This window comes from Arachis ipaensis, chromosome B5 (assembly GCF_059453495.1).
Source record: "Arachis ipaensis isolate K30076 ecotype BB chromosome B5, ASM5945349v1, whole genome shotgun sequence".
NCBI classification, from domain to species: Eukaryota; Viridiplantae; Streptophyta; class Magnoliopsida; order Fabales; family Fabaceae; genus Arachis; species Arachis ipaensis.
In genome coordinates, this window is record NC_142440.1 from 138,333,616 (window position 1) to 138,348,047 (window position 14,432).

Consider the following 14,432-nt stretch of genomic DNA (forward strand, 5'->3'; position numbering starts at 1 on the left):
TGGATACATGATGCAACTACTACTCAATTGAACAGGAAAATAAGATATTTGCTTTCATTTCCACCAAATTGGTTTTTTTTTTCTTTATAAAAAATCAATATTAATGAATCAAAAGCTATATCATAGGCCATGATAACATGTTACTTTCTTGAAAAGGTAACCAAAAAAAATTAAGAATCCTCAACTTTATTCATTAGGTAGGTAATCATTATATGTAGTAGATTACATTCCCAACACATGTCAATCTCAAAGAAAAAATACATGCTGTTCACCCTAAACAATTAGACCATTGATAAACCCATATTTTATGAATCATTTTGTGCTCAATTTGAGTGTTTTTATCAATTCTTCACCCACTTATTCATATGAATTGCATGGTTTTACTTTTCCTTCCTTATTTTATGATATATGTGAAAAAAACATGTTTCCTATGCTTTAAAAATATTAAATTTAATTATCCTTCATACCATTCGATGCCGTGATTTGTGTGTTAAGTATTTTCAGGTCTCATAGGGCAGGAATGGCTTAAAGGACAGAAAGAAAATATACAAAAATAGAAGGAAAGCAAAAAAATGGAGTTTTGAAGAAAAGACAGCGACGCGAACGCATGGATGACGCGGACGCGTGCCTAGCGCGAAATGGCATCGACGCGAACGCGTGACTGACGCGGACGCGTGCCTTGAGCAGAACGCAAATGACGCGTACACGTGACTGACACGTACGCGTGACAAGAAAAAACTCCAGACCACGCGAACACGTGACCCACGCGCTCGCGTGACAGACGCCACGTACAGGAATCTACAGAAAACGCCCCCAGCAATTTCTGGATCCTTTTTTGGCCCAATTCCAAATCCAGAAACACAGAATATAAGCCAGAGAATGGAGGAATCAAACAACAACTCGCAGAACAACAATTCATACAATGTTCATAATACACAATTTTAGATTTTAGATGTAGTTTTAGAGAGAGAGAGAGGCTCTCTCTTCTCTCTTAGGATTTAGGAATTAGGATTTAGGATTTCTCTTAGTTTATGGATATTTCTTCAAATTCCAGGTTCAATGTTCCTTTAATTTATGTTTCTCTTCTAATTTTATTTATTCTAATGCTTTTACTTGTTAATTACTTATGTTCCCAAATTGGCTTATGAACTTTTCATGTTAGAATTGATTTTCTTATTTAATACACATTGAGGTATTTCAGATTTAAGATTTCTTTCTTTTATTTATGTTACTGCTGCTTCCAATATGAAGGCATTTTTATTCGAGTAGATTTATTTTCTCCTTTTGGCTTTGGTTAAGTAGTTGGTAACGCTTGAGTTATCAAACTCAGCAGTTGATTGGAAATTAGGTTTGCTGATTGATCTGGATCCCTCTAAAGCTAGTCCTTCCATAGGAGTTGACTAAGACTGAGGAATCAAGTTAATTAGTCCACTTGATTCACCTTTATTTAGTAAGGGTTAACTAAGTGGGAGCAACCATAATTCTCATCACACCTGATAAGGATAACTAGGATAGAATTTCCAGTTCTCATACCTTGCCAAGAGATTTTCTAATTATTAATTTATTTTTCTTGTCATTTAAATTACCTGTTCCTTATTTCAAAAACCCAAAAATACGCTTTTTTCCATATCCAATAATAAATCACACCTCCCTGCAATTCCTTGAGAAGACGACCGGAGGTTTAAATACTTCGGTTATAAATTTTATTGGGTTTTGTTACTTGTGACAACCAAATTTTTGTACGAAAGGATTCTCTGTTGGTTTAGAAACTATATCTACAACGCGATTATTTTAAAAAAAAATTCTTTATTGGCAGAAAACATGTTCATCAAAATGGCGCCGTTGTCGGGGAGTTGCAATAGTGTGCTAGATTATTAATTAGTGTACATATTTTTATTTTTTTATTTGCATATTTTAAATTTATTTTATTTTGTTACCATGAGCTATATGTCTTTCTCATTGAATGATGCGTTCGTTGCCTGATCTGAGCTTAGCCGCTTTTGATCCCGAAATTGAAAGAACTCTTTCACGTATTAGGTGAGCTCGACGTCGGTTAGCCTCTAAGGGTGGTGAAGTAATTGTTATCGATTCACCAATCTCATCTGAGGGCGAATCTGAACTGCCATCTGAGAGCGAGGCAAGCTCCTTTACTACTGATTCAGTTGATTCACGTGCAGGTAATATGGCAGCACCTAGGATGATTACTCTCCAAGAAGCTGGAGCCCCAGATTTTACACTGCAACCGTATCAAGTGCGTCATCCAAATCTGGCTGCAGATTTTGAACTGAAGACTGCACTAATCAACTTGATGCCCAAGTTTCATGGCTTACCTGCTCAAGAGCCTATTAAGCACCTTAGAGATTTCCAGACGGCCTGTTCTACTGTTAGGCGTCATGGTGCAAATGAAACTTCTATTCTGTTAACCGCTTTCCCATTTTCTCTTGAGGGAAAAGTGAGGGAATGGTACTACACCCAACCTGAAGCAACTGTTACTAACTGGGATACGCTTAGAAGAGAATTTTTGGAAAAATACTTTCCATCTGAAGTTACTGATAGATTGAGGAAAGAGATTTCAATGATTGTTCAGGGCGAATCTGAGACTCTCTATAAATATTGGGAGCGCTTCAACAATCTCCTGGACGTGTGCCCCCATCACATGATTGATAGACTAGTATTGATCAGCTACTTCACTCAAGGTATGAACCCCCAGGATAAGATTACACTGGATGGTGCTAGTAATGGTTCCCTGAAAAAGTACAGGACCGCAGATGAAGCATGGCAGCTGATCAGCGACTTAGCTGAGTCCACTAGAAATCACAGGCAAAGGCGTAGCCACTCAAAAGCTATTGCAGAGATCTCCTCTAACGTTGAAACTACTGCTCTTACCCAGAGTATATGTGAAATGACCAACCTACTGAAACAGATGCAATTAAACCAACAACAAACACATAAAGATCAGCCTTCCCCACCACAGCGAATCCAACAGTTGGTTCCACAAAGAGTGTGCAGGATCTGTGCTGATTATAGTCATTATACTGATGAATGTCCGCAGCTCCAACAGGAAGACAACACTGTGGCAGCAACTCATAACTTCTATGACCGCCCAAATCAAGGATACAATCAACAAGTTGGCAACTACAACCAAGGTGGAAACTATAACCAAGGATGGTAAGACAACTCCAACCAAGGTTGGAGGGACAACTATAACAGAGGAGGCAGAGACAACAATGGAAATCAGAGGTGGAATAACAATAATAACAACAGACAACAGAATCAGAACCAACCTTACAGAGCACCTCACTTAAGACAGCCCCAAGGACCCTATCACAACCAACAGCAGGTTCCTCAAATCACTTACTCCAACTCCTCATCAAATGACGAGTTGCTCTATTCTCTTGCACAAGGGCAACAAGACATGCAAACGCAAATGAACACTACTTTAAATGGTCTGACTGCCACTTTACAAGCTCTCGTCTCCCGATTAGATTCATCACATAATTCCACTAACCAACCTTCAAGCTCCAGTGGAATTCCTTCTCAACCCCTATGATGAGCGGATAGTTTATACGCTTTTTGGGGTTAATTTCATATGGTTTTTAGTATATTCTAGTTAGTTTTTAGTTTATTTCCATTAGTTTTTAGGAAAAATTCATATTTCTAGACTTTACTATGAGTTGTGTGTTTTTCTATAATTTCAGGTATTTTTCTGGCTGAAATTGAGGGAGCTGAGCAAAAATCTGATTCAGGCTGACAAAGGACTGCTGATGCTGTTGGATTCTGACCTCCCTGCACTCAAAGTGGATTTTCTGGAGTTACAGAACTCGAAATGGCGTGCTTCCAATTGCGTTGGAAAGTAGACATCCAGGGCTTTCCAGAAATATATAATAGTTTATACTTTGCTCAAGGATAAATGACGTAAACTGGCGTTCAACGCCAGTTCTCTGCCCAATTCTGGCGTCCAGCGCCAGAAAAGGATTAAAAGTTGGAGTTCAACGCCAGAAATGGATCCAAACCTGGCGTTGAACACCCAAAACAGCCTTATGCACGTGAATTGTTTAAGTCTCAGCCCCAGCACACACCAAATGGGCCCCAGAAGTGGATCTCTGCACTATCTGTCATAGTCTACTCACTTTTTGTAAACCTAGGCTACTAGTTTAGTATTTAAACAACTTTTAGAAACTTATTTTGCATCTCATGACATTTCAGATCTAAACTTTGTACTCTTTGACGGCATGAGTCTCTAAACTCCATTGTTGGGGGGTGAGGAGCTCTGCTGTGTCTCAATGAATTAATGCAAGTATTTCTGTTTTCCATTCAAACATGCGTGTTCCTATCTAAGATATCCATTCGCGCCTAATTATGGAGAAGGTGATGATTCGTGACACTCATCACCTTCCTCAATCCATGAACGCGTGTCTGACAATCACCTCCGTTCTACATCAGATTGAATGAATATCTCTTAGATTCCTTAATCAGAATCTCCGTGGTATAAGCTAGATTGATGGCGGCATTCATGAGAATCCGGAAGGTCTAAACCTTGTCTGTGGTATTCCGAGTAGGATTCTGGGATTGGATGACTGTGACGAGCTTCAAACTCGCGAGTGCTGGGCGTAGTGACAGACGCAAAAGGATAGTAAATCCTATTCCGGTACGACTGAGAACCTGCAGATGATTAGCCGTGCGGTGACAGCGCACCTGGACACTTTTCACTGGAAGGATGGATGGTAGCCATTGACAACGGTGATCCACCTGCATGCGTGAATCAGAAGACAGACGAAAGCAGAGATTCTGAAGACAAAGCATCTCCAAAACTCCAACATGTTCTCCATTACTGCATAACAAGTAACCTTTAATCCATGCTCTCTTGTTTATTCGCAATTCAACTGATAAATATAATTGATTTCCTGACTAAGAATTGCAAGATAACTATAGATTGCTTCAAACTAACAATCTCCGTGGGATTCGACCCTTACTCACGTAAGGTATTACTTGGACGACCCAGTGCACTTGCTGGTTAGTTGTGCGAAATTACATTGTGAAGTAATTTTTGTGCACCAAGTTTTTGGCGCCGTTGCCGGGGATTGTTTGAGTTTGGACAACTGACGGTTTATTTTGTTGCTTAGATTAGGAAAATTTTTCTTTTTGGTTTAGAGTCTCTCATTATTGTTCTTGGTTAAAAATATCCTTCTTCAAAACCAGTGTTACATTTATTGCCCAATTGGCTAGAGTGTTGGTTTATGTTCTTGATGATTGGGCACCAGTTTTATTAAAAATCTTTTTCAAAAATAATTTTTCCTTAAATAAATCTTGTGCCAAACTCTAAGTTTGGTGTTCTTTCTTCATGTTCTTGTGTTCTTGTGAGTCTTCAAAGTGTTCTTGAGTTTTCCTTGTGTCTTGATCTTAAAATTTTAAGTTTGGTGTTCCTTGGTGTTTTCCCTCCAAAATTTTCGAAAACAAGGAGCATTAGATCTAAAAATTTTAAATCTTGTGCTATTTTATTATTTTTCTCTTTCCTCACTAATTTCAAAAAAATATCTTTTCTCTCTATTTCTAAAACAAATTTTCGAAATTCATTTCCAAAATTCAGATTTTTTTTTTAAAATTTAAATTCTTTTCCAAATCAGATCTTTTTCAAAACTTCCTGACCACTTTCTCTCCCCTCATTTTTTTTTTCGAAAATCTTCACTTATTTTTTATTTATTTTATTTTAATTTATTTCATTTTTGAAATAAATAAATAAATAAATAAATAAATAATTTTTTTTTACATCATCTCCCTTTCTCCATCATGGATCTAAGTGGAAATGAACAGTCCAGGAGGACTCTGGGGTCATATGCTAACCCCTCTACTGCTTCATATGGGAGTAGTATCTGCATACCCTCCATTGGAGCCAGTAGCTTTGAGTTGAATCCTCAGCTCATTATCATGGTGCAGCAAAGTTGCCAGTATTCCGGTCTTCCACAGGAAGAACCTATAGAGTTTCTGGCACAATTTTTACAAATTGCTGACACAGTACATGATAAGGAAATAGATCAGGATGTCTACAGACTATTACTGTTTCCATTTGCTGTAAAAGATCAGGCTAAGAGGTGGTTAAATAACCAACCTAAGACCAGCATAAGGACATGGAAACAGCTGACAGAAAAATTCCTGAATCAATACTTTCCCCCAAAATGGATGACACAGCTAAGGCTGGACATCCAAGGCTTTAAACAAGGAGATAAGGAATCTCTTTATGATTCCTGGGAGAGATACAGAGAGATGCTACGAAAATGCCCCTCTGAAATGTTTTCAAAGTGGGTTCAGTTAGACATCTTCTATTATGGGCTTGCAGAAGGAGCTCAGATGTCTTTAGATTACTCAGCTGGTGGATCTATCCACATGAGAAAGACAATTGAAGAGGCTCAAGAGCTCATTGATACAGTTGCCAGAAATCAGCATCTGTACCTAAGCAGTGACCCTTCCATGAAAGAAGAGGTTAAAACAGCAACTGCTGAACTCAGTCCTGTAAAACAAGCTGCTGAATTCAATCAGCAATTGGACTTTCTAACAAAGCAGTTAGCCGAATTCAAAGATAGACTACAAGAGACAAGGATGGCTAATATACATATGGAAGAACAGTTTAAGCAAACAAAGCAGCAGCTGTCAAGGCAAATAACAGAAGAATGCCAAGCAGTTTAATTAAGAAGTGGGAAAACATTAAATACCCCACCTCAAGGCAGCAAAAAGCTAAGAAATGAGCAAACCACCCAAAATTCACCTGAGGACAGTAAGAGCCCAGGAAAAAGTAATTCTGGAACTAAAACGCCAGAAATTTGGTGGAAGGCTGGCGCTGAACGCCCAGACCATGCTCAGGACTGGCGTTCAACGCCAGAAACAAGGCAATACTGGCGTTCAACGCCAGAAATAGGCAAGGATCTGGCGTTGAACGCCTAAAATGGGCAAGATCTGGCACTGAACACCCAAAATGGGCACAGTTCTGGCGTTCAGATGCCAGGAATAGACAAGGAGTTGGCATCTAACGTCACTCCAGTTTCTAACTCTGGCACTCAATTGCCAGTGAGGGATCAGACACATACAAATACTGATAGCAACCCCTCTAAAAAGGCTTCTTTAACCACTTCTATAGGCAATAAACCTACAGCAACTAAGGTTGAAGAATATAAAGCCAAGATACCTTATCCTCAAAAACTCCAAAAAGAGGAGCAGGATAAGCAATTTGCTCGCTTTGCAGATTATCTCAGGACTCTTGAAATAAAGATTCCATTTGCAGAAGCACTTGAGCAAATACCTTCTTATGCCAAGTTCATGAAAGAGATCTTGAGTCATAAAAAGGATTGGAGAGAAACAGAAAGAGTTCTCCTCACTGAAGAATGCAGTGCAGTCATTCTGAAGAGCTTCCCTGAAAAGCTTAAAGACCCTAGGAGTTTTCTGATACCATGCATATTAGAAGGTCAATGCACCAAGACAGCTTTATGTAATCTTGGGGCAAGCATCAACCTAATACCTGCATCCACTATCAGAAAGCTTGGTTTAACTGAAGAAGTTAAACCAACCCGGATATGTCTCCAACTTGCTTATGGCTCCACTAAATACCCATCAGGCGTGATTGAAGACATGATTGTCAGGGTTGGGCCATTCGCCTTTCCCACTGACTTCGTTGTGCTGGAAATGGAGGAGCACAAGAGTGCTACTCTCATTCTAGGAAGACCCTTCCTAGCAACTGGACGATCCCTCATTGACATCCAACAGGGGGAAATAACCCTGAGAGTCAATGATGATGAGTTTAAGTTGAACGCTGTCAAAGCCATGCAGCATCCAGACACATCAACAGACTGCATGAAAGTTGATCTTATTGACTCCTTGGTAGAAGAGATCAACATGGCTGAGAGTCTCGAATCGGAGTTGGAAGACATCTTTAAAGATGTTCAGCCTGATTTGGAGGATTCAGAGGACATGAAAGAGCCTCTGAAATCTCTTCTGGAAGAGGAAAAACCTCCTAAACCCGAGCTCAAGCCATTACCACCATCCTTGAAATATGCATTTCTGGGAGAAGGTGACACTTTTCCAGTGATCATAAGCTCTGCTTTAAATTCACAGGAAGAAGAAGCACTTATTCAAGTGCTAAGGACACACAAGACAGCTCTTAGGTGGTCCATAGGTGACCTTAAGGGCATAAGCCCAGCTAGATGCATGCACAAAATCTTATTGGAGGATAATGCTAAACCAGTGGTTCAACCACAGAGACGGCTAAATCCAGCCATGAAGGAAGTGGTGCAGAAATAGGTCACCAAATTACTAGAGGCTAGGATTATTTATCCTATTTCTGATAGCCCCTGGGTGAGCCCTGTCCAAGTCGTCCCAAAAAAGGGAGGCATGACAGTGATTCATAATGAAAAAAATGAACTGGTTCCTACAAGAACAGTTACAGGGTGGCGCATGTGTATTGACTACAGAAGGCTCAATACAGCCACCAGAAAGGATCATTTTCCTTTACCATTCATAGACCAAATGCTAGAAAGACTAGCAGGTCATGATTATTACTGCTTTTTGGACGGCTACTCAGGCTATAACCAGATTGCAGTAGATCCTCAGGATCAAGAGAAAACAGCATTCACATGTCCATCTGGAGTGTTTGCTTATAGAAGGATGCCATTTGGGCTGTGTAATACGCCTGCAACCTTCCAGAGATGCATGCTCTCTATTTTCTCTGATATGGTGGAAAAATTTCTGGAAGTCTTCATGGATGACTTCTCAGTATATGGAGACTCATTCAGCTCCTGTCTTGATCACCTGAAACTTATTCTGAAAAGATGCCAAGAGACCAACCTAGTTTTAAACTGGGAAAAATGTCACTTCATGGTGACTGAAGGGATTGTTCTTGGGCATAAAATCTCAAATAAGGGAATAGAGGTGGATCAAGCAAAAATAGAGGTATTTGAAAAATTACCACCACCTGCCAATGTTAAGGCAATCAGAAGCTTTCTGGGGCATGCAGGATTCTATAGGAGGTTTATAAAGGATTTTTCAAAAATCACAAAACCTCTAAGCAATCTGCTAGCTGCTGACACGCCATTTGTGTTTGACACAGAGTGCCTACAGGCGTTTGAAACGCTGAAAGCTAAGCTGGTCACAGCACCAGTTATTTCTGCACCAGACTGGACATTACCATTTGAGCTAATGTGTGATGCCAGTGATCACGCCATTGGTGCAGTATTGGGACAGAGGCATGACAAGCTTCTGCACGTCATTTATTATGCTAGTCGCGTTTTAAATGATACCCAGAAAAATTACACAACCACAGAAAAAGAATTACTTGTAGTGGTTTATGCCATTGACAAGTTCAGATCATACTTAGTAGGATCAAAAGTGATTGTGTATACTGACCATGCTGCTCTTAAATATCTACTCACAAAGCAGGATTCAAAACCCAGGCTCATCAGATGGGTGTTGCTTCTGCAAGAGTTTGATATAGAAATAAGAGACATAAAAGGGACAGAGAACCAAGTGGCTGATCATCTGTCCCGGATAGAGCCAGTAGAAGGGACGCCCCTCCCCTCTCTTGAGATCTCTGAGACTTTTCCAGATGAGCATTTATTTGCCATTCAGGAAACACCATGGTTTGCCGATATTGCAAACTATAAAGCTGCAAGGTTCATACCCAAGGAGTACAACAGGATACAAAAGAAGAAATTAATTACTGATGCAAAGTACTACTTGTGGGATGAACCCTATCTCTTTAAGAGATGTGCAGACGGAATAATCCGTAGGTGTGTGCCTAGAGAAGAAGCACAGAGGATCCTATGGCATTGCCATGGATCTCAATATGGAGGCCATTTCGGAGGTGAGCGAACAGCCACCAAGGTCCTCCAATGTGGCTTCTATTGGCCCACACTCTATAAAGATTCCCGAGAGTTTGTACGTAACTGTGATAGTTGCCAAAGAACTGGTAATCTGCCTCATGGTTACGCCATGCCTCAACAAGGAATCTTGGAAATTGAGTTGTTTGATGTATAGGGAATTGACTTCATGGGACCTTTCCCACCATCATACTCAAACACTTATATTCTGGTGGCAGTTGACTATGTATCAAAATGGGTTGAGGCCATTGCCACACCCACCAATGATACTAAAACAGTGCTGAAGTTCCTCCAGAAACATATCTTTAGCAGGTTTGGTGTCCCTAGAGTACTAATCAGTGATGGGGGCACTCATTTCTGCAATAAACAGCTTTACTCTGCCATGGTTCGGTATGGAATTCGCCATAAGGTGGCTACTCCATATCATCCACAAACTAATGGGCAAGCTGAAGTCTCTAACAGAGAATTAAAGAGAATCCTAGAACGGACAGTAAGTACCCGTAGAAAGGATTGGGCACGGAGCTTGGATGATGCTCTGTGGGCTTACAGAACAGCATTCAAGACCCCTATAGGGACCTCTCCATACCAACTTGTGTATGGTAAGGCATGTCACCTGCCCGTGGAACTGGAACATAAAGCCTACTGGGCAACCAGATTCCTAAACTTTGATGCCAAATTAGCAGGAGAAAAAAGATTGCTCCAGCTAAATGAGCTAGAGGAATTCAGATTCACAGCTTTCGAAAATGCCAAGCTTTATAAAGAGAAATAAAAAAAGTGGCATGACAGAAAGCTGTCATCTAGAATCTTTGAGCCAGGACAGAAGGTTCTGCTGTTCAACTCTAGACTCAGGCTATTCCCCGGGAAATTGAAATCCCGGTGGAGGGGACCATACGTGATTACAAGTGTATCACCATATGGTTATGTGGAGCTTCAAGATATTGATTCTGATAAGAGGTTCATTGTCAATGGACAGAGAATCAAGCACTATCTTGAAAGCAACGTTGAGCAAGAGTGCTCAAGGCTGAAGCTAGACTAAAAGCTCAGCAAGGTCCAGCTAAAGACAATAAAGAAGCGCTTGCTGGGAGGCAACCCAGCCATGGGGCATCAATCCTCTAAGCATTTTGCCCTATTTTTATTTTTATTTTTTATTTGTTTATATAAAGTTCACTGATAACAAGGAAAAGAATCAATTTCATAAGTTCACAGGGTTACAGAAGGAATCTGCACACAAAACAGAGAAAAAGAGCTCATTGGCAAGAAAACGCCAGTAAGAGCCTATTTTGGGCGTTCAACACCCAAAAGGGGCAGCCAGTGGGCGCTGAACGCCAGTAAGGATAGCAATCTGGCGTTCAACACCAGAAAAGGGCAACAACTGGGCGTTGAACACCCAGGAGAATAGCATTTGGGCGTTGAACGCCCAAAACAGGCAGTGTTTGGGCATTCAAATGCCAGGATGGCAGGGAGGAGGTAAATTCATTTTTCTTCATATTTTTCATTTTAATCTTAATTTTCATGCTTCAATTCATGATTTCTTGCATAAACATGTTAAGAACCCTGGTTTCTAAAATCCCTAATTTCTAAAAATCCTACTTTAAAAATATCAAATATATCTTAATCCATAAGCACAAACCCTCTTTGCAAATTCAATCCAACTCTTTTCAAATCTTTTTAAAAACAAATCTATCTTTTCAACTCATCAATATCTTTTTCAAAATCTCCACTTTGTCTTTTTCAAAATCTAGATCTATCTTTTTCAAAAATCTTTCATATCTTTTCAATTTTAAACTATATCCTCTCTTATCATATCTTCTATCTTATCTTTTCCAAATCAATCTTTTTTATCATATCTTTATCTCTTTTTTCGAAAACCCACCCTCCCTCCCTTTAAATTTGGGTTCGGCCTCCCTCCCCTTCCATCAACAATTGCACCTAGCCCTCCTTCTATCCCTCTCCTTTCTTTTCTTTTGCTTGAGGACAAGCAAACCTCTAAGTTTGGTGTGTTTATCCACGATCACTAAGATCATGGCTCCTAAAGAAAAACAACCCACTCCAAGAGGCAAGAAAGAGAGTGTTCCAAAACCACTTTGGAATCAAGGGAAGTTCTTATCTAAAGAACATTCAGACCATTATAACAAAATAATGGGTCTGAGATCAGTGATCCCGGAAGTTAGATTCGATCTGAAAGAAGATGAATATCCGGAGATCCAGGAGCAAATTCGAATCAGGAACTGGGAAGTCCTAGCTAATCCTGAAACGAAAGTAGGGAGGAACATGGTTCAGGAGTTCTATGCTAATATGTGGCAAACTGACAAGTAGAAACTATCTGGGACTGCTTTCTATGACTATCGGACCGTGGTCAGAGGAAAGATTGTTCATACCCACCCTGACAGGATCAGGGAGATCTTAAAGCTACCTCAGCTAAAAGATGATCTAGACTCCTTTAACAGGAGAATGATGAGAACAGACAAGGGCCTGGATAAGATTCTAGAGGACATATGTATCCCTGGAGCCAGGTGGACCACCAACACAAAGGGTGTCCCAAATCAACTCAAGAGAGAAGATCTCAAACCAGTCGCCAGAGGATGGCTGGACTTCATTGGGCATTCTCTGTTGCCCACTAGCAACCGTTCTGAAGTCACTGTTAAAAGAGCAGTGATGATCTATTGCATCATGATGGGAAAAGAAGTGGAAGTTCATCAGCTAATCTCAGCAGAACTCTACAAAATTGCTAACAAAAATTCTAAAGAGGCCAGGTTGGCTTATCCAAGTGTGATTTCTCTGCTCTGCAAGGACGCTGGAGTAAGGATGGGAATAACTGAGTATATCTCAGTTGAGAAACCAATCACCAAAGCATCAATGGAAAAACAACAAGCACAGGATGATCCCACCAAGAAGAAAACACAGGAATTTCTCCCAGAAATCCCTCAATCTGAATACTGGGAGTATCTTGAGACGTCTGTTACCAAGATACGGGAAGCTATGGAACAAATAATAAAAGAACAGAAGGAACACAGTCAAATTCTTACCTATATGTTTAAAGAACAAGAGGAGCAAGGGCGTGACTTAAGGAAATTGAAGCGCCAGAAGTTATCTCTTGAAGGACCAAGCACCCCACAGATCAGAGGAACATCCACTTCCCAGAACAAAGGTTGTTAAATTCCAATTTCTGCTTTAACTCTGTGATAGCGTCATTATAGAAGTTCACCTTAGGAGTCATATAGTAGTAATTAGTATCTATTTTGATTTTATCTCCAATTAAGCCATAGTTTATTCTTCTCATCATCAGCAAACATTAATAAAATAGTAGATCTTTTGAATAAGAGGCAATAAAATTTTGAGTTTTTAATAAGAGAAATTCTAATTAGTTACATGTGGTGGCAATACTTTCTGTCTTCTGAATGAATGCTTGAACAGTGCATATGTCTTTTGAATTTGTTGTTTAAGACTGTTAAATATGTTGGCTCTTGAAAGAATGATGAACATGAGACATGTTATTGATAATCTGAAAAATCATAAAAATGATTCTTGAAGCAAGAAAAAGCAGCAAAAAAAAAAAGCCAACAGCCCTTAAAACCAAAAGGCAAGGGTAATAAAAAGGATCCCAAGGCTTTGAGCATCAGTGGATAGGAGGGCCTAAGGGAATAAAATCCTGGCCTAAGCGGCTAAACCAAGCTGTCCCTAACCATGTGCTTGTGGCGTGAAGGTGTCAAGTGAAAACTTGAGACTGAGCGGTTAAAGTCAAGGTCCAAAGCAGAAAGAAGAGTGTGCTTAAGAACTCTGGACACCTCTAATTGGGGACTTTAGCAAAGCTGAGTCACAATCTAAAAGGTTCACCCAATTATGTGTCTGTGGCATTTATGTATCCGGTGGTAATACTGGAAAACAAAGTGCTTAGGGCCACGGCCAAGACTCATGAAATAGCTGTGTTCAAGAATCATCATACTGAAATAGGAGAATCAATAACACTATCTGAATTCTAAGTTCCTATAGATGCCAATCACTCTGAGCTTCAATGGATAAAGTGAGATGCCAAAACTGTTCGGAAGCAAAAAGCTACTAGTCCCGCTCATCTAATTAGAATCTGAGCTTCACTCAAAAACTCTGAGATATTATTGCTTCTCAACCTATTAGTCTTCTATTTTATTTGTCTAGTTGCTTGAGGACAAGCAACAGTTTAAGTTTGGGTGAGCGGATAGTTTATACGCTTTTTGGGGTTAATTTCATATGGTTTTTAGTATATTCTAGTTAGTTTTTAGTTTATTTCCATTAGTTTTTAGGAAAAATTCATATTTCTGCACTTTACTATGAGTTGTGTGTTTTTCTGTAATTTCAGGTATTTTTCTGGCTGAAATTGAGGGAGCTGAGCAAAAATCTGATTCAGGATGACAAAGGACTGCTGATGCTGTTGGATTCTGACCTCCCTGCACTCAAAGTAGATTTTCTAGAGCTACAGAACTCGAAATGGCGTGCTTCCAATTGCGTTGGAAAGTAGACATCCAGGGCTTTCCAGCAATATATAATAGTTCATACTTTGCTCAAGGATAAACGACGTAAACTGGCGTTCAACGCCAG